General features: G+C 40.7%; 1 long non-coding RNA gene across 1 annotated transcript; it reads left to right on the top strand.

The window, feature by feature from the left end:
* Positions 1–7,842: 7,842 nt before the first annotated feature.
* On the top strand, positions 7,843–19,085 carry LOC124278868. The gene is made up of 3 exons (XR_006899200.1): positions 7,843–8,347; positions 14,512–14,707; positions 19,056–19,085. It is a non-coding gene; the product is annotated as an uncharacterized LOC124278868 (long non-coding RNA).
* The last annotated feature ends 195 nt before the right edge of the window (positions 19,086–19,280 follow it).

Genomic DNA, 19,280 nt, shown 5'->3' with positions numbered 1-19,280 from the left:
ATGTTGTATCATTAGCTTTTTCTAGGTCGAAAAATATTGATACAGCATGCTGGTTATTTACAATGGAATTTTTAACGAATGATTCCAGTCGAACCAAATGGTCAATAGTGCTTCTAGTTTTGCGAAAATCACATTGAATGTTAGTAATAAGATTATTGGATTCTAGAAACCATACTAATCTATTATTGACCATGCGTTCCATGGTCTTGCAAACACAGCTAGTTAGTGAAATAGGTCTGTAGTTTGATGGATCTGTATGATCCCGGCCAGGCTTAGGTATTGGTACAACAATGGCATGACGCCACGAAGGAGGAAAGTGTCCTGTTGTCCAAATATTATCACAAATGTTCAGAAGTGTTTCAAGACATGCATTGGGTAAATGTTTCAGGAGCTGATAGTGGATATCATCAGCACCTGTTGCTGAATCATGAGCGTGCGCTAAGGCAGTATTCAGCTCATGTAGTGAAATACTTCATTATAATCTTCACCATTATCAGAATGAAAGTTAATTTTAGTTTTTCTTGATGATCTTTATATTTCTGAAACTTTGGATTATAGTTTGATGAAGAAGAATGTCTAGCTAAAGTTTCACCCAACTTGTTTGCAATGTCAATGTTATCAGTTAAAAGATCGTGGCCATCTTTGAGATGATGAACACTTGAATTTCTACCTTTGCTCTTGATTCTCTGTATCATGTTCCATACCTTCGTCATTGGTGTACGGGAATTAATCTTTGATACAAAGTTCTTCCATGACTGACGTTTACTTTGTTTAAAAGAACGCCGAGCGTTGGCATTGTTTACTTTATAATTATTTTAATTGTGAACTGTAGGGTGGCGGCGAAAGTATGTCTCTGCCTTCTTCCTACACTTTCTAGCTTGTGTACAATCGTCAGTAAACCATAGTTTACGAATATGTGGTTTAGCAGAAGCCTTAGGAATAGTTTCATCGGCAATGTTTTTCAGTTTATCAGAGAAAAACTGAATCGGATCTGGAACATTAACAGAAAGGTCGGATTTTAATTTATCAGCACACAGTGTCTGAAATAATGGCCAGTTGGCCTTTTTAAAATTCCACCTTATTGTTAGTGGATCATCGTTTGGGTTTATAGCAGAAAGGATTGTGGGAAAATGGTCACTTCCACACAGGTCATCGTGTACTGACCAGTCAAATTCGTTATAAATATTTGGGTCTTTGAGGGACAGATCAAGTGCAGAATAAGTTCCCGAACCAGGGTGTAAATATGTGGCTTAACCATCATTGAAGAGACATAAATTATTATTAGAAATGAAGTCTTCAAGGATTTTCCCTTTATTGTTAATATCGGCACTTCCTTACAAAGGGTTATGGCCATTAAGATCACCCATTATGATACAGGGTTTGGGAAGCTGGTCGAATAGATCCTGAAGATCGGACTGCTGAAGAGCAGAAGAAGGAGAAATATACAAAGAACAAAGAGTAAAGGTTACATATAAAGTAAGACGGACAGCAACAGCCTGAAGATTAGTTCTAAGGGGAACCGGGCTCTGGATAACATCCTGCTTCACGAGAATAGAAGCGCCGCCGGTGGCTCTATCACCTGGAGGTGAGAATGACGTACCGACGTAATTCAAATTTATCTGTATTTTTTCAGATATGTGTCTTGTAGAGTGATTGAGTTAATATTTAACGTCACATCGGCAATATCTCAGCCATATCGTGACGAAACCAATTTATACTTTTAAAATGAAAACATTTTGGAAAGTAAAACCTGTCGACGATGGACAGTTAAAATACTAGAATATCACATATATGAACATAAAACTAGCATGTCAAACTGAAGAATTTAATTAAAGAAGACAATACAAAAACACGGGCTATAGATCGCCAACAACTGAAGGCAGATCACCATACTAGGAACAATTGGGACTTACATTACTTTTTGCTACCTGCCATGGACCATAGCTGGATTTACACCATCCCTTAAGCCGCTGGCGATGTAGGAAGACTTAGCCGAAAGTTAAAATAATAGACATTCTACGATTAAAAAGTATGGTTGTGCGAAATTGACTTTGAAAGTGTTTGGGACTTACGTACCTGTCTCTTGCAGACTAAAAGCCGAAGGTGTAAAATCTTGTGATAATAATTGTAGATCATTAATATTGTTCCTAAGGCCTCTGCAATCCCATTGTATTAAGTTCATAAAATGTTTAGGGAGGTTTCACTGGAGATCGTGAGGGCATGGAAGCGCCACTCCCACCCCCTGTGCGTGAAGGAGTGATCTCCATGTCCAGTGGCTGAAATGGATTTTGAACCAGCACAGGCGTAAAACTAGGAGACTCTTCCAAGAGTTGAAGTGCTTTAGTCTTTTTCCTCATTTTGTCTTTTCTTTGCTGGAAAGGTGGGCAACACTCTCTCTGTTGTCTGAGTTGAAAGCATATCTTCTGATTGTGTTTCCTCAGTCTGCAAGGCTGAAGAACGTTGAAAGTCTTGTGTTATGGGAGTTTCATTGACCCAGGATAACACAGTTTGACAGGAAGTTGAAACTGATGTAGATTTCCTAACAAATGTTGGAGAAAAAGATGAAACTGTTTCGGAATATGTCAGACCAGGAGAATGTTTTGACTGTGCATTTACTAGTTTTTTTGCCTCAAAGTATGAGATGTTATTGGTGCACTTGATTTTGAGAATTTTGGTCTCGCATTCAAACTTTGGGCAGGATTTTGATGAAGCCAGATGCCCACCACTACAGTTGACACCGTCACGTGAAGTCATTAGTGCAATCGGTATTCTCGTGAGCTCCACTGCAGCGTGAGCAAACAGACTTAATGGTACAAGACCTTGCACCATGGCCAAACTTTCTGCATTTGTAACACCTGAGTTTGATTTGGTACATATATCTCCACTCCGATATTACAATATCCAGCTTTAATAGATTTGGGAAGCACAGTCATACCAAATGTAAAATGGTAAGTGTGTGATTTTAGTACGTTTGAATCCTGTTTCCTCGTAAAACGTTTAACAGACGTCACGCCCTGGTCTCTCAATTCAGCAACAATCTCCTCTTCTGTCATGTCTGACAAACAACGGGACCTGTCTCTAATGATGCCTATGCAAGTGTTCAATGTCTTATGCACTGAGACAACAACCATATTCACAAACTGCGGTGATCCCAGCAGATTGACAGATTGCTGCCTCCGTCCACATTCTACCAAAACTGAACCGTTACGGAGGCGGGTGACATTCTTCACCTCTCCGCAGACACCTCGGATGCCCTTGGAGACAGCAAAAGATTAATATTTAATGGATTCCCATCATCAGATGATATAAGCAAAAACCTTGGCCAAGCATCATTCACGAAAGAAGACACCTCTTCATCAGACGAAGAAGAAAGATGTCTGCGCTTATGTGTCTTTGACGAACCAGATTGAGTGTTTTTAGCCATGGTAGAAGAATATAGTTCAGCATCCCTGCTCCCCACCCGCCATCGAGTGTCAACAAGGACGGTGCTGCCGTGGAAACCAGACTGCAACACCAGGGCTACAGGGATGTTATACTCCAGAAATAAGGACATAAATAGCTAAGAAATCTAAAAGATCAAATGTCAGGCTGGTTCGGCCCATGACATTAGTCTTAAGAAACTCAGAATTTAGAGGACTCTAGGCACTACAATATCATGAATAACTGTAATTTTAAATAGCCAAGACCAAATAATATTTTCAAAATTGTGCAATAACACTCACTATGCACAGGCCCTGGCATGACCAGCCGATTGGTAGAACCGGGCCCATTCTACCACCCGTCTACGTGAAGTAAGGTGCAAAGAGGTGTGTTGGATAACAGGAACACCTGGTCCTGGTTCCTGTGCCCTCAACCACCAGACTCCCGTCCTCCACTGACACAGGGGCGCAACCCACGGCAAACGGGTTGGTGGACCAAATATACCGGGTCCGCAACGGGGGTTTGAAGAGCACTTAGCGTTACCCAGCACCCATCACGAGGAGGAGGCTCTTCACGGGTGCCATGGGTGCCCAGTAGGCCTTATAATTATTAAAGTAAAACGGACGAGATGGTATAGCACTTCAGGCCAGCACTTCAGGCTCGTTGCAACGGTTTTCAACAGATTTTTTTAAGAACATATTCGAGGCAAATGTAATGCCAGTATTCCTGTATGATGTAAAAGTTTGGGAATTGGTAGAAAAGTTGAATGCAGTGTAAGTGTACTCGTGTGCACGGCTCTTTAATCTAAATCTGTGTGCCTCTAACAACACAGTGTTATGTGGGTGTGATAAGTACACAATCAGCCATATCGCGTGCTATAATAGTACTGGTTAAATGTTTTGACAATACCCACGAGCTGTATACCAAAGAAATGCTACATGATGTCCTTGTGTGACGAGCAAGGTCGGATAAATTGGACAGTGTTTGTGTAGATTAGGGCTCAGAGGAATGTGCCTATTTCAAAGGTTCAGTAATAAAAATGTACTTCATCTCTGTTCTCCGTTTGAGGGACAACTTCCAACAGATTTGATACGGCGATTTACACGCTGGCCACAAAATGTCTTAATATGCAAACTTTATAGTTTCTATAAACTGTAAAATTCAAAACTGTTCAAAAACATTTGAGGAAAGGTAATCTTAGTAACTGAAGTCCAGTTTCTGTTAACATGACCAGCTTATGTACAGTTAAGAAAATCAAAGCAATGTTTTATTTACATCCCGCCTTCCATGAGTATAATATTTGATGTCAACGCCAAACTCTAACATTATTACTAATCTAGCAAAATATATGAATGAATGCAAATTGATTTGTATCGCGCTAACATCAAACTACTGCAAAGAGTGCTGAACAGTGCTGCGAGGATGCTGACTGGTACCAAGAGAACTGACCATATCACCCCCACCCTGAAATCACTCCGCTGGCTACCTAAAGAGCACCGCAATACTTTCAAGACTCTTTCTATCAGTATTTACCGCTAAATGATGAAAACTCCCCAACATATAGAAAGGACATGTTACATCGCTACCAACCCACAAGAGCTTTCAGATCAGCCAATGATAAACTACTTCATGTTCCTAAAACGAAAACAAAGGTGGGTGAAGTGGCTCTATGCTTTGCAGCTCCAAAACTGTGGAATGCTCTTACCACTGGAATTTTGAAATTGTCCAACAAAACTCTCTTTTCTAACTCATCTGAAGACTTATCTTTATTCCGCTCAGTTCAACAAGCGCCGTTGAGCAGATGTTTAATCTGGAAACCAGGCGCTATACAAATCGATTATCAAGACTATACAGAGTGCACGTTCGCTAATAAGCGATACTATAAGAACAGTGTTCTAATATAGGGGAAATCAGAAAAAGGTATGCTTTTAAATTTGACTCATAATTATAGGAACCTCTCACCTTAGACTAACGCGTAGTCTCTGAAAATATGCATTTTTTTTATAGAAACTGATTACTCCGTATGAACCATGAAAATCGGGGTTAGAATTGATTTTCAGCAACCCATGCTTGTCGTAAGAGGCGACTAACGGGATCGGGTGGTCAGGATCGCTGTCTTGGCTGCTTAGTATGGCGTTAAACAACAGGCCAACCATAACTCCATATGAGCTGAAAATGAGCACCAATGAATTTAGGGATTCCGAACCAGAAGAAATCTAGACTTGCTTAATTACGATTTTTGCATTGCAGAAAGAGTTAGGCGGAAGGGAATAAATATGGTTCTGTCACAACGAGACAGACTGATGGCACGTGTAAGGACCCGGTGATGCAGAACGAGAGAGAGAGAGCGGAGACACGCGCATTTTTAAACACTAATCTTAGTATTTGTATTTTAAAAAATAAAACTTATCAAACTGAAACGGGAAAAAAGAAACATCAACATGAAGCAGCATAACTATGTATGCCCCCAAAACAGCTGCAATGCGACCAGTGTGACTAGCGACGTGGGGGTGCATTCTGCTCCGGTCCCCTACGGGATGCCTCGTTTAAGATGTCCTCACAACTTGAGCAAACTTAAGCGACAAAAAAACATGGCATATGTGGGGATATTCAACATTTGTATAGGAATGTGTTCAGACTGATGCATGTCAAGATTGTTCAACGATTTGAATATGAATTGCTATTAACCATTGAAAGGAACGTATGTGACCGTCATTGTTATTCGCAAATAGAATTTAATTTCAGAATAGATTAAAGGATATATAACGATTACCAATTGCACAGGGTAACTTTTTAGTGCAAAAATGCATTGTTCATGCACGGAACCATTCCGAATACAGCTAAAATCAGCCTACATACAACCAGTCGATATGTAGGGACAGCTATTATATATTGCACTTTTCAACTCCTGAAGAAATACCGAACACACAGGCATCCTCAGCGCTCCACTATATCAGTGGTATCACGCTGTATATTGTTATAAGGTAAAAATGCATCTCTAAATCAGTAAAAGAATTACATCAGATTCCGTACATAGATTTGTACTTTGGCTCATGAGTGATAACGGTTAGACACTGTTTGGAGAATGGCGTTTAGACGTAAGTTAGAAATATATCCGTCGTGAGAGACAGATCGCAATAACAGATCAATAAAAAGGGGAGAGTGACCAAACGGTACTTACCGATATATTTCCAATCATAATATTCATGAGTGCTAGGACGGATACAGGATTAACGAATCAAACCGACGAGTTGAAACATGTGATTAAGATCAGGTCAGAGTCGAACCATATAAAAAGACAGGTTTGGCACTGAGCAAGTGGTGACTCGCTTTTATGTGACGGAAGCCAGTCTACGCCATTCAGTTGCCCCGTGCGGTACGAGCCTACCCTATATGTTGGTGAAGTTGTATTTAGAGATGGACAGAGACAGTGTAAAAACTATGTGAGTATAACTTGGTGTTGTGTTTATCTATGCATGCATGTGTGCCAGTACATGAATGTAATGTGGTTAGTTAGGAGTCACGGTCTCCCGACCCCTCACTCCTTGACTTTGCATCCTGTAACGGACCTAGCGAGTGGGGCGCCAGAGCGACAATCTTCTCCCAACAATTGGAACGGCCACAAATAGTAGGTAACTGTAGTATGGTTTACTAACGCCCTAACGTCAGTTGGGACAATATTTCTGATGAATTGATCCACGTCACCATAACACCAGATACCGGCGTGTAAACGTATGGCATACCAAGAGAACTTTGCACAGCATAAAACTGGTAACCCAATTCAGACACGACACTTATTAGATATTAAAAAGGTTATTTATGATGTGCAACGGAGCGTCAAATTCTAGTGACGGTGTTGTGGATACTGTTTGCGTACTCTTCAGTGTCATGGAACCTTTTGAGGTTGTACTGACAGCTGGTAATGTTACATAAACATTGCCTTGCTGTCTCATATACGTATTCAAGGTGCTACCTTCACAGAGCCTCAACAGGAGAGACATTGCAGGGTGAAACACAAGAGGCAAGTAGACATTCATTAGACGTCCATGTATGTTACCGCCATTTGGTCTCATCTGTTTTCATGTCACAATGTTGATATACCAACATCAAGTTAACGGAAGCGAGACTTGATATCCTCCGCTTCAACACATGTATGAACGCATACAATACACATCTTTGAATATAGAGTGATGTATTTGTCACATGCAGTAGTCATGAAATAGTTTCTAGTCGGCTAACATTCCACATTCAAGTGGACTAGCGTGTCCACATTCAAGTTGACTAGCGGAGTGAGCATTCATTCACAACACATTGTCACAATGCGACGCTCCGGTACATTTCCATTTCGTCACGCTTACGTCCTGCTGGGTATTTCAATATGGTTATTGTATTTGAGGAACCCATGTATGTATGCTTGTTGAGAGTTCACATACTATTTAGTGAAGTAAACAATATGCATCGTTCAAACGGATGAATAAATCATGGGAAGAAAACTTGCAGTGAGCTCATGCGTCCAATAACTTTGATGATATAATGTACCATGTGGCTTAGTAACTATTTTAATATTTTATAACGCAACATGACATCAGTTTTGCAAGCTTGTTCAAAACAGATAATATTAAACTGCTCAACTGTTCAGTTAATATTGATCCCTTGTCTAGCCTCAACGCAAAGTACAGTGAAACCAATGGAGCAAATATAGTCTGTACACAAAATCCGAATTCTTATTGAAATTATGAGTAACATGATTACTTGACCGTGCATAGTCTCAATCATAACCCGCCACATCAAGGACAATACTATATATGTACAACGCCGTTGATGTGTGACGTCATACCCGTAACCGGCGTATATAAACATTGTCGTGTTCACTCACCTGAGTACACAGAAGGGCGTTGGTTGGTTCATGGATCGTATATGCATAAATGTAAGTATTCAAATACTGTAAACCTGTGTATTACTATTTGCTCTTGTGGTTTTCATTGCGAGTAGAGATAGTCATAAAACGCCTGTGTAAATTTGTCGTTGTGGAGTTTGCGCCAGTCGGACGACAATTTATGTTGGAATTACCAAATCACTGTAATACATGTATGATGATTTCCCAGAGTCTTGCTACGATACTCTTCATATACGAAAACATACGAGCCAGTTAACTGCAACGTGTTGACGAATATGAAAATGAAGTTATAAATACACAATGCCATTTAAAAATTTGTAAAATGTACCACATGTCATATTTGGGGTTACACTTTCTCAGTAAAGTACAGATTCTAGTACTTTTGTTGGGTTATGTCCCATCCAGGATGGGGGCGCGGTGGGCGAGCTGGCTAAGGCGCCAGGCTAGTGATCCAGCGAGGTTGAGGTGTCGGGATCGAGTCCACCTGTGACCGGGTGTGAAAACCTTGGAGTCAACTTTGTGTGCAGACTCTTTCAGTGTTGTCACAACCCCTAGTGTACAGTACACAACCCTGTGCACTTAAAAGAACCCACGAATCCGTTGGTATATGACCAGATGGTGGCCACATGAATACGTGCAAACGCCTAGTTGCGGGTATAGCAACGTGCAGTAAACATGGACAAAGTACTGTGACTATGTGTCCCAGTCCACCCAGCTGTGAAGGGTACCTCGTTAGGATGAGAAAGTTACAATAACTCGGTGCGCCTAGTGGCTGCAAGAGTTGTAAAGTCCTCAGGGGAGTTGAGATTGATAATGCGATGTGCCGTTGAGATTGACATCCAATGATCGAGGGAAAAAATACCAGCGCCTTGAGCATGCACTAGTGCGTGGATATGTGCGCTATATAAATATCCTATAATAAAAAAAATAATAATAATAAGGATTGGAAGTCACACTCTCAGAGTGGACTGATTCTGTACTAGATATTTAGGTTTCAACCTTTACACTAAAGAATCCCACAAATGATTGGTTTGTGAATGGAGTAACACATAATATAAGATGAAACTAATTTTGCTACTATGGCAGTTGAGAACAGGACATTTTCCACATAATTCAAGTGAAATGCATTTGTATGTGATGGTGTTGTACAAAGATTCATGCATGAGATATACAATCTCACAAGGAGGAGCTTACGTATTTGATCAATTGGGCAACATTTTTACCTTCAGGACACTTTACGGAATATTAAGTCAAAACAAGGTAGCACGGGCAATAAATCGAGTTGTAGCTTCATTTGTGGCAATAACCTGATAATAATCAGATGTCCAATAGTCAACAAATAGTGAACACCCTTCTGCTGAGGTCCAGTTCGACCTCTTCCTGTGTTCCATATGTTATAGTATGTGCATGATCCGTCATGAAGACAAACTACTTCACATCGGACTCTATGACAAGATAAAAGACTTTAAGGTGTGACACTTAGACAAGCATTTGTCATTCCCATGGGTACCACATAGGTTCCAGTCATTGCGAATCTGTTTCTCTATGCATATGAATAGGAATGTTGAAATATAGGCTATTCGACGTCGTTCAATAGCCATCAAATAGACAATTCCCTTTCACCGATTTACCTGAACTGTACATAAGACAGCCACATATCTTTAGTATTTAGGTCTATGCATAAATGTTCTCCACCGGATAAAATCAACTTTCTAATCCAACTCAAATTACAAGCGAGTAAGCCGTGTCAACATCAGCTTCGAAGATTGCCTTGCGATTATTGTCAGAAGTTGTTAGAAAATGTGACAACATTCAAGGCCTCACTAAACACTTTCTACAGCCGCTTTCATAGTCACGATTTTACCAATGAGAGAGCTCAAGTTAGTGAAGCCGTACAGGATAGTGAAAGTCGTATCCATATATCAGAAGCTAACGTCATTCAAAGCTTCTCCAGAATTAACATCAGAAAAGCAAAAGGACCTGACAACCTTGGCGGCATTGTGTTGAAGCAGTGCAGACTTCAACTGTGTACAGTTTTCACTAGATTGTTTCAATTCTCAGTGAATACACACGTTATTCCTTCGGTCTGGAAAACATCAGAAATTGTACCAGTTCCTAAAAGGACACAACCTAAAGAACTCAACGACTACAGGCCAGTTGCTCTCACAGGCCCTAGTGTCTTTGCGAGGATTAAAGATTAAAAAAAATAATGTTTTTGAGATGACCCCCGATGTATACTGTGAAGCTATCTTTAATCCCCGCAAAGACACGAGGGCCTATGGTTGCTCTCACATCTATAGCAATGAAGTCGCTGGAACGCATCTTGCCGGGACATCTCCGACAGGAAGTTGCCGACATACTGGACCCGCTTCAGTTTGCCTACAGGTCAAGGAGAGGACTGTCACTCCTTAATAATGTCTATAAACATCTAGAGACACCTAGGTCATGCATCAGGATTCTCTTCGTTGACTTTTCATCTGCGTTTAACACCACCAAGCCACATATCATTATACAGAAACTGTTAGACATAGGCGTTAACTAATACCTCATCAAGTGGATCGAAAACTTTCTTGTGGACAGACAGCAGTACGTGAAAGTTAACGGGACTGTATCGAGTAAACGGACCACCAACACTGGTGCACCACATGGCTGTGTAATATCTCCTGTTCTTTTCACCCTCTACACTAATGATTGTGCACGCTCGAATTCAACCTGTTCAACTGTAAAGTTCGCAGATGATGCAGCAATTGACGGCAAACTGAACGACACTGATTCTGAAGAACTGTATAAAGAGGACATTAATCATTTCACCACTTGGTGTGCAGAAAACCACTTACACTTAAATGTCACAAAAACAAAGGAACTGATAATTGACTTTCGGAGTAAGCCCACAGAAATGCTTCCAGTGATAATCAACGGTGAATGTGTTGAGACAGTGTCGGAGTATAAGTATCTGGAAACCTTCATTGACTCTAAGCTGAACTGGAACTCTAACACTGAAGCCCTATACAAAAAAAGTGTGAACAACGTCTTCATCTCATGCGTAAACTGAGATATTTTAATGTTTACCCATCTGTGATGTCATCTTTTTATGCAGCATTTATTCAGGGTATTTTAACATTTTCCTTCCATTGTTGGTACGGGTCACTCTCAGTTATCTCAAATTTAAAATAGAAAAAATTATTAACACTCCAAGTAAAATCGCTGGAGTCAGATTGGAATGTTTATCATCAATATATGAGCGGCAACTCGTGAATCAAGCTGTCAAAATTATATCTGACCGTACTCACTACTTAAATTGGGAATACAACCTCCTCCCTTCAGGCCGCCGCTACAAAGTTGCAATTGTGAAAACTAAGAGAGCCCGTACATCCTTTATTCCAAGTACCATATATCTCTTAAACAAATGTGAAGATACCTAAATCAATGAATTTATGTAAATATGTTTTGCATCTCTCTGATGTGTCAGTAGCTCTGCTGATGTAACACAAATTCCTGAAAAAGGCATTAAAGTATTATTCTATTCTATTCTAAAGATTGAAACTTTTTACGGTAGAAGCGTCAAGGCCCTTTCCAAATCTGATTCATAAGTGACAAAAAAGTATGTCCAAAGCAGTTGCCAGATTTCACTTGTTCTTAATGCATTAATTTTGTCGACACCCCCTTTGTGTGTGTTTGTAACACTTGGTCAAGATAGCTAATCTTTTCGCGAACACTTGGTATTATTGTTATTTGATGACAGCACAATCGACCTTCAGCAGAGGTTAAGGCTTTATCCCTTTTATTGAACTTTCAAATTGCCAAGCAATATTCCTGCAGCATCAACATTGATTTAAAAATATTTATGTCCAGATGTGGAACCGTTTTGGTAAACAAGCAGTATGTTGCTTATCTGAATAACGTGTTTGCATTTCACAATTTGAGGTAAAATCGAGCATGCTCTTTCTGCGAAAATTTTAACGAGCGCCATACGACTCTTGCCAAAATATTCTCAGATAATGTAATGACTTTTGAGGAATCAAAAAAGTTTCATCGCGGAAATAAAGAGACAATATCAAATTCTGACGCATAATATGCTCATGATAGAGTTGGAATCTTACACTGGGCCCTTCCCCCAGCAAAGATTTTTTTATGAATATGAAAACACAGGGTTTTGTCGCTATTATTCACATAAATAGAGAATATTGATATCGAGGTTCATTACGAATTATACGAACGAGTGTCCTTCCTATGGTATCTGACCGAGCGAAAGCGAGGTCAGATAACATAGGAAGGTCACGAGTTTCGTATAATCTGTATGTAATGAGACCGAGTGTGGTATTTTATTTATTACCCACGTCTTACATGCATTAAATTGACAAAATAACGTAGTTTTGTTAATATTTTGGTTTCAAACCGAAACCGGTTTCATAAAGAGGTTGCGGAAGAGTTTTGTACTGTAGTACAATATTTGCATGACGTCACTGTAATGACGTCACTGCCCTGGTAACCGACGTCACGATGCATGTCAGTTGTCTTCGCCTCGTACAGCCTCCTACAGTAAACTACTCCGTAGCACCCCGTTTCTTGGTTTGCAGTTGCTTCATTCGGCTAACATCACTGGTGGAAACATTGCATTTACGTTTTTTCGACGGGTATAATGTCTCAGTTCGACTCACAATAAAACAGAGACACGGCAACGTTCGCGATGTTTACATTCCCACAATGCATTTAGTTGTAGAATGAATGGATCCACGTGTTTGTTATGAATGAAAAAGTAGTTCCGTCACAACATGACCTAACTGAGAGGTCATCGGTTATCCAATCAAATCGTTAGAATCTCAGGTCAAGTCGTTACGACACAGGTCAACGCGATACGACACACGTGTGACGTACGAGATTAGAATGCAACTCCCATATGTTGACCACGTGGGTAATAAATTCAATAACTAACCAGTAAGAGTATGACTAAAGAATAAGCTAAAAATGTCGCCTCTAGGCCATTTTCATAAAGAAATCAAAGCAACTCTGCAAACAGTAATATCCATTAACAAGAGCCCTAGTTTGGTTCCGCCACTGGTACAAGGGCTGAAGGCTGCCTGCATCCGTCTGCATCATTTCTGAGGCGGCGCACTGTGGTTTGACTTTGGCACCACAGATAACCATTTTCATATGTGGCTGTCCTTTATGTCCAGTGAGTTTATGTGATTTGTGATGAAGCATGTGATTTGCACTACGTGATTGTGTGGATGTGGCGGTTAAAGAACGAATCTGGTGATCGTGGTGTAACGTGCATTGTCAGTGCTACTCAGTCTCAGTTAAATACCGAGTGTCTGGTTTGTACACAGATTAACTTCATTGGCCATTCATAAACACACATGGTGAATGATAGTCCACACGGTATAAGGTTCAATATTGACAAACGTTATGGATAACACCTTCTTTGATATCGCAAGTGCGACGTTTGGATACATATTCTATTGTTGTTGCCAAGCAATAGTTCCACTGATTAAAATGAATGACTTACGTTGAACAGAGTCGCTTTAGAAAGCATCAGGCGTCTTTTGGGGCGTTGCTTCGTGGCTATGGAATGATTTATTCTCACATTCACCGTGATTGTAGTCTTCCTTCTCAGTCACTAAGCGCGGATTTATGTAAGAATTTGTCACGGTCAAAAGTCTTCAATGAAGCACAAGTTCGTATCTTGAATCCTGAGAACACAGTCAGATGCACGCAGAAACGCCTGATAGCTTTGCAAGTCGGACTCCAGAAGATCTCGGATAGCCTTCGTGGGGCAGGCGGTGCATTTGGGTAGTCCGATGGTTATAGTCACGCCAAACTCCTGAGTTCGCCCACTTCAGGTTCCCACGTCGTGATATTGGTCAAATGTTGCCATAAATGGGATGAAACCATACTCACTCATCCTGACATATTGTTTGTCTACCCTTTATTGTTTTCTTACGAATCCGCTCAAAGAATGTATTCTATCCAGTGCAGTGTATCACTACTACAAGGATGATAATTCTTAAGTACTCCGGTCCATACCATCATTTGAAAACTGGAAACAACAGTAATTGACGCTCCAATCTGTTGCAACTATTATTCATTACAATTGACTCGCTGCATCCATTAGTCTGATGCCTATGCATATTTTTAGCATATTTGCAGATGATATCTGCAATGAGCTGTTGTCCAGGTATGCTTTATGCTTGCAGATGGGGTTTACAAGAGACGTAGACCATGGTTATGCTTGGGTGGCCCTGGCAGCGTCGTTCAGCATCCATTTTACAATTGGACTAATGGGATATAGCTTTGGAGTGATAAATATCGCTATAATGGAAGAAATAGAAGATGACATAACAAAAACGTCTTGGATTGGTTCTACGTTATTTGGGACTACTTCTCTAAGTGGTAAGACCGATTCTGTCCAACGGAATTCACACATTCTACATTGATCATTTTGATATCACAGTTATTGTCTCACAAGATATTGATGTATCAAAGTTCTAAGATCAACAGTTTTTAAAGTTGCCAACATCATATTCTGAAGAGTATTCGTTGGTTTTTGTGATAATATTGTTTCCGGTTTTTTTACTATGCCATGACATTCCTTGTGTCTGTTTCATGGAGAGCAGTTGCATATGTTTCTGACGGGTGCACGTGTCATTAATATTAATATGCAGGAGTGAGTGAGGGAGTAATGTTTTACGCCACAGTCAGCAATATTCCAGCTATATGGCGGCGGTTTGTAAATAATCGAGTCTGGACCAGACAATCCACTGATCAACAGTATGAGCATCGATCTACGCAATTGGAAACCGATGACATGTGTCAACAAAGCCAGCGAGCCTGACCACCCGATCCTGTTAGTCGCCTCATACGACAAGCTTGGGTTACTGAAGACTCATTCTAACCCGGACCTTTACGGGTCTTAATATGCAGGATGTGCTCACCCTTTTCACTTTGCATCACTATCTGATAGTAATGTATGAACACAACCCCAACATAATTTAGGAATCGTAAAACCGATTCAACTGCCCCTAGAGTTTTCCTTTGTGAATCTTATTTCTTATGTATTTCAAGAATATTTCTGGTTTTACTGAAATTAAACAAAGTGCTAGTTCATTCTTCGTTTAAATATTTGACAAATACATCGATTAAATGAATATATTCTAAGAAGTTGATGAAGTTCTTCAGATACATTTCAATCTTCAAATAATGGTTCCTGAGTAGTTGGCCCTGATGTCTGATGTACAAGAGTTGTCCGTATGTTGTGCGAATACTGTTATCTTATCTGTTATCCCTGTCTCTGTTTCTCCATGGTGGAGTCTAGGACTGACAGCACCATACCCCTGTCCGTAGGTTTCTCAGAAGTGATAAGCGTCTACGACCTGCAATTGGCGTTTGTTCTCCAATACGAAGCTCCTGGAGGGACATTTTCTCGTAACCAACAATAAAAATAATAATCTCGTAATAACGACTTACAATCTCGTAATAACGACTTCAAATCTCGTTATAACGACTTATAATCTCGTAATAACCACTTATAATCTCGTAATAACGATTTTTTAGATCTCGTTATAACGACTTTTAAATCTCGTTATAACGACTAGAAAACCCTCGTTATAACGATTTTTAAAACTCGTTATAACGATTTTTAAACTCTCGTTATAACGACTTTTGGTGGCCTTCATCTACTTCTGAATTGGGTCTTCTGCATGGACTGCTTGAACATAGAGTTCATGGTTTGGAACGACTTGATGAGCATCTGGTCTTATCCTGCGTAGCATCCCCTGCTTGCCTTCCTGATACCTCCATGGAAGTCGCATCCCAAGGTTTGCACAGCAGAGGCTTGGTGTATAAATATATCCAACCATTGGCAGGAAGAGAGAGAGACCCTGACGTCGCATAAGTGTGACTGTGAGACCATGATTCTCTCTCACCTGATGGGAACTGTGAGACCATGATTCTCTCACCTGATGGGAACTGTGAGACCATGATTCTCTCACCTGATGGGGACCTGTGAGACCATGATTCTCTCACCTGATAGAAACTGTGAGACCATGATTCTCTAACCTGATGGGAACTGTGAGACCATGATTATCTCACCTGATAGAAACTGTGAGACCATGATTCTCTCACCTGATGGGACCTGTGAGACTATGATTCTCTCACCTGATTGGAACTGTGAGACCATGATTATATCACCTGATTGGACCTGTGAGACCATGATTCTCTCACCTGATGGGAACTGTGAGACCATGATTCGCTCACCTGATGGGAATTGTGAGACCATGATTCTCTCACCTGATGGGAATCTGTGAGACCATGATTCGCTCACCTGATGGGAACTGTGGGACTATGATTCTCTCACCTGGTGGGAACTGTGAGACCATGATTCTCTCACCTGATGGGAACTGTGAGACCATGATTCTCTCAGCTGATGGGAACTGTGAGACCATGATTCTCTCAGCTGATGGGAACTGTGAGACCATGATTCTCTCCAGCTGATGGGAACTGTGAGACCATGATTCTCTCACCTGATGGGAACTGTGAGACCATGATTCTCTCTCACCTGATAGAAACTGTGAGACCATGATTCTCTCACCTGATGGGAACTGTGAGACCATGATTATCTCACCTGATAGAAACTGTGAGACCATGATTCTCTCACCTGATTGGAACTGTGAGACCATAATTCTCTCACCTGATGGGACCTGTGAGACTATGATTCTCTCCTGGTGGGAACTGTGAGACTATGATTCTCCCACCTGATGGGACCTGGTGAGAATATGATTCTCTCACCTGATGGGACCTGTGAGACTATGATTCTCTCACCTGATGGGACCTGTGAGACTATGATTCTCTCACCTGATGGGACCTGTGAGACTATTCTAAGTCAAACATTTATGACAGACCTACTGAAACCCATAAGGACAAGTATATCAAGAGTGAAGTTAACATAAACATCAGATAAAAATACGTGTCTTTTAGACAACTATTATTGTAAATTATTATCCATCTTTTCTTTAATACCCAAATATATGGACACATATAACCTAGAATAGGTTAATACAGTCTAGAGGCGGTGGGGATAGCCTAGTGGTTCGCTCGTCACGCCGGAAGGCCAGGGTTCGATTCTTCACATGGGTACAGCTTGTAGCCCATTTCTGGTGTCTCCTCCTTGATATTGCTGGAATATTGCTAAACACGACGTAACATCATGCTCAGTCAGTCAGTCAGTAATACATTCTTAATCACTCTGAACAGGAATATACGTCTTCAAAAGAGATTTGGCAGGCAGACCCAAGTTGGCCAAACAACAAATTTAAGGTTCAAAAACATTCTGACAGCTGTCCTCAGTCTTATCTACATTAGGAAGTATTCCATGTCTCATGTCGGAAACATGTTTCAAAAGCAAACCCTCCCATAAATCTGATTTATTCAACAAATTCTCGTTACATGCAGCTTGGTGAATTATTAAGTTCTGGTTGATTCTAAAACAAGTGTAGTGTATATATGGAGGATGTGGATTATTATTAATATCGATCCTCAGCAGCAACTTCTTGTAGATCTGATCCAGTTCTAATACATCAGTATGGGACAAGGAAATGTTTCTGTTGTGTGGATGGATGTGAATGAGCTGAGGAGTGAGTGAGTGACTGAGCAGGGTAGAGCGGAGCCGTGTGAGTATACGATAATGAATGAGTGAGTGTACGATAGTGAATGAGTGGCTGAGCTGAGGGAAATAGATTGAGTGTGTGAGTGGAGTGAGGGATAGATAGTGAGGAGTGATAGTGAATGAGTGAGTGAGTATGGTTTTACGCTGCTTAGCAATATCCCAGCAATATCACGCGGGAGACACCAGAAATGGCCTATATATAGTCCCCATTTGGGTAATCGAACCCGTGATGAGAGGATGCTTTAACCATTAGGCTACCCCACTGCCCACAGTGAGTGAGTGAGTGGATGACAGCGAGTGTGTGAAAGTGTGGGTGGGCGAGTGAGTGAGTGACCCTAGCTGCCATAGCAGCCATATGACTTTAAGCGACAACATTTAAGCTGAAGTACCAGGTAAAAACATGCGCAGTGACTGCTTGGCTATAACTTGGCCATTGTGATAATGAAATAATATGGCCTCTTATACAGAGCACTAACCTTCACACCTAAATATACTAAGGATTTATAAAGTCAGTACACATAACTATACCGGTATATATTAATCATGATGAGATACACAAAGAAGAAAAGCAAATACATGAAACGGAAATTAGTTCAGAAAGTGAAGAAAGGTGGCATTGGTGTTTAGTTTCAAAATATGTACCATGTTCACATTATGTCAGGGAAGCATATTTCAGCCAGGCTACAGATCAAACAAGGGAAGCAAGGATGTTATGCAGGACTGTAAAGAACAGATGCTCATCAAGTTGGTCCCAACCATGAACTCTATGTTCAAGCAGTCCATGCAGAAGACCCAATTCAGAAGTAGATGAACGCCAATCAAAAGTCGTTATAACGAGATTTAAAAGTCGTTATTACGAGTGTTTGGAAAGTTGTTATAACGAGATCTAAAGGTCGTTATTACGAGATTATTTTTCTATTTCTAATTACGCAAATGTCCCTTCAGGAGCTTCGCACTCCAAAGCCGAAGAGCAGTGGTAATGACTCCAGTTTCTCTCAAAAGCGAGTTAAACGAATCTGACATTCACACAAATCTCGAAATCGAGAGCACTAATCTCTGATTTACTGATTTCAACAGGCCCTGTTGCTGGTATGGTTCATCAGAAACCAGGCTCCAGAAAACAGCTATGATATGCGGGGTGTTGATGCTGATTGGGATGACATCGCATACTTCTGTCAAACAGTGTTGGGGTTATTAATCACATACGGACTGGTGACAGGTAGGAATATCTCCATTTCACCGCTTCCATCCTTAATAAGAGTCACATCTTGGTAACGCAACCGCTTCCAGCCTCATATTAGT

The sequence above is a fragment of the Haliotis rubra genome, unplaced genomic scaffold (genome assembly GCF_003918875.1).
Source record: "Haliotis rubra isolate DU_JTF1 unplaced genomic scaffold, ASM391887v1 Scf2424, whole genome shotgun sequence".
Lineage (NCBI taxonomy): Eukaryota > Metazoa > Mollusca > Gastropoda > Lepetellida > Haliotidae > Haliotis > Haliotis rubra.
This window is presented reverse-complemented; position numbering and strand designations above follow the sequence as displayed.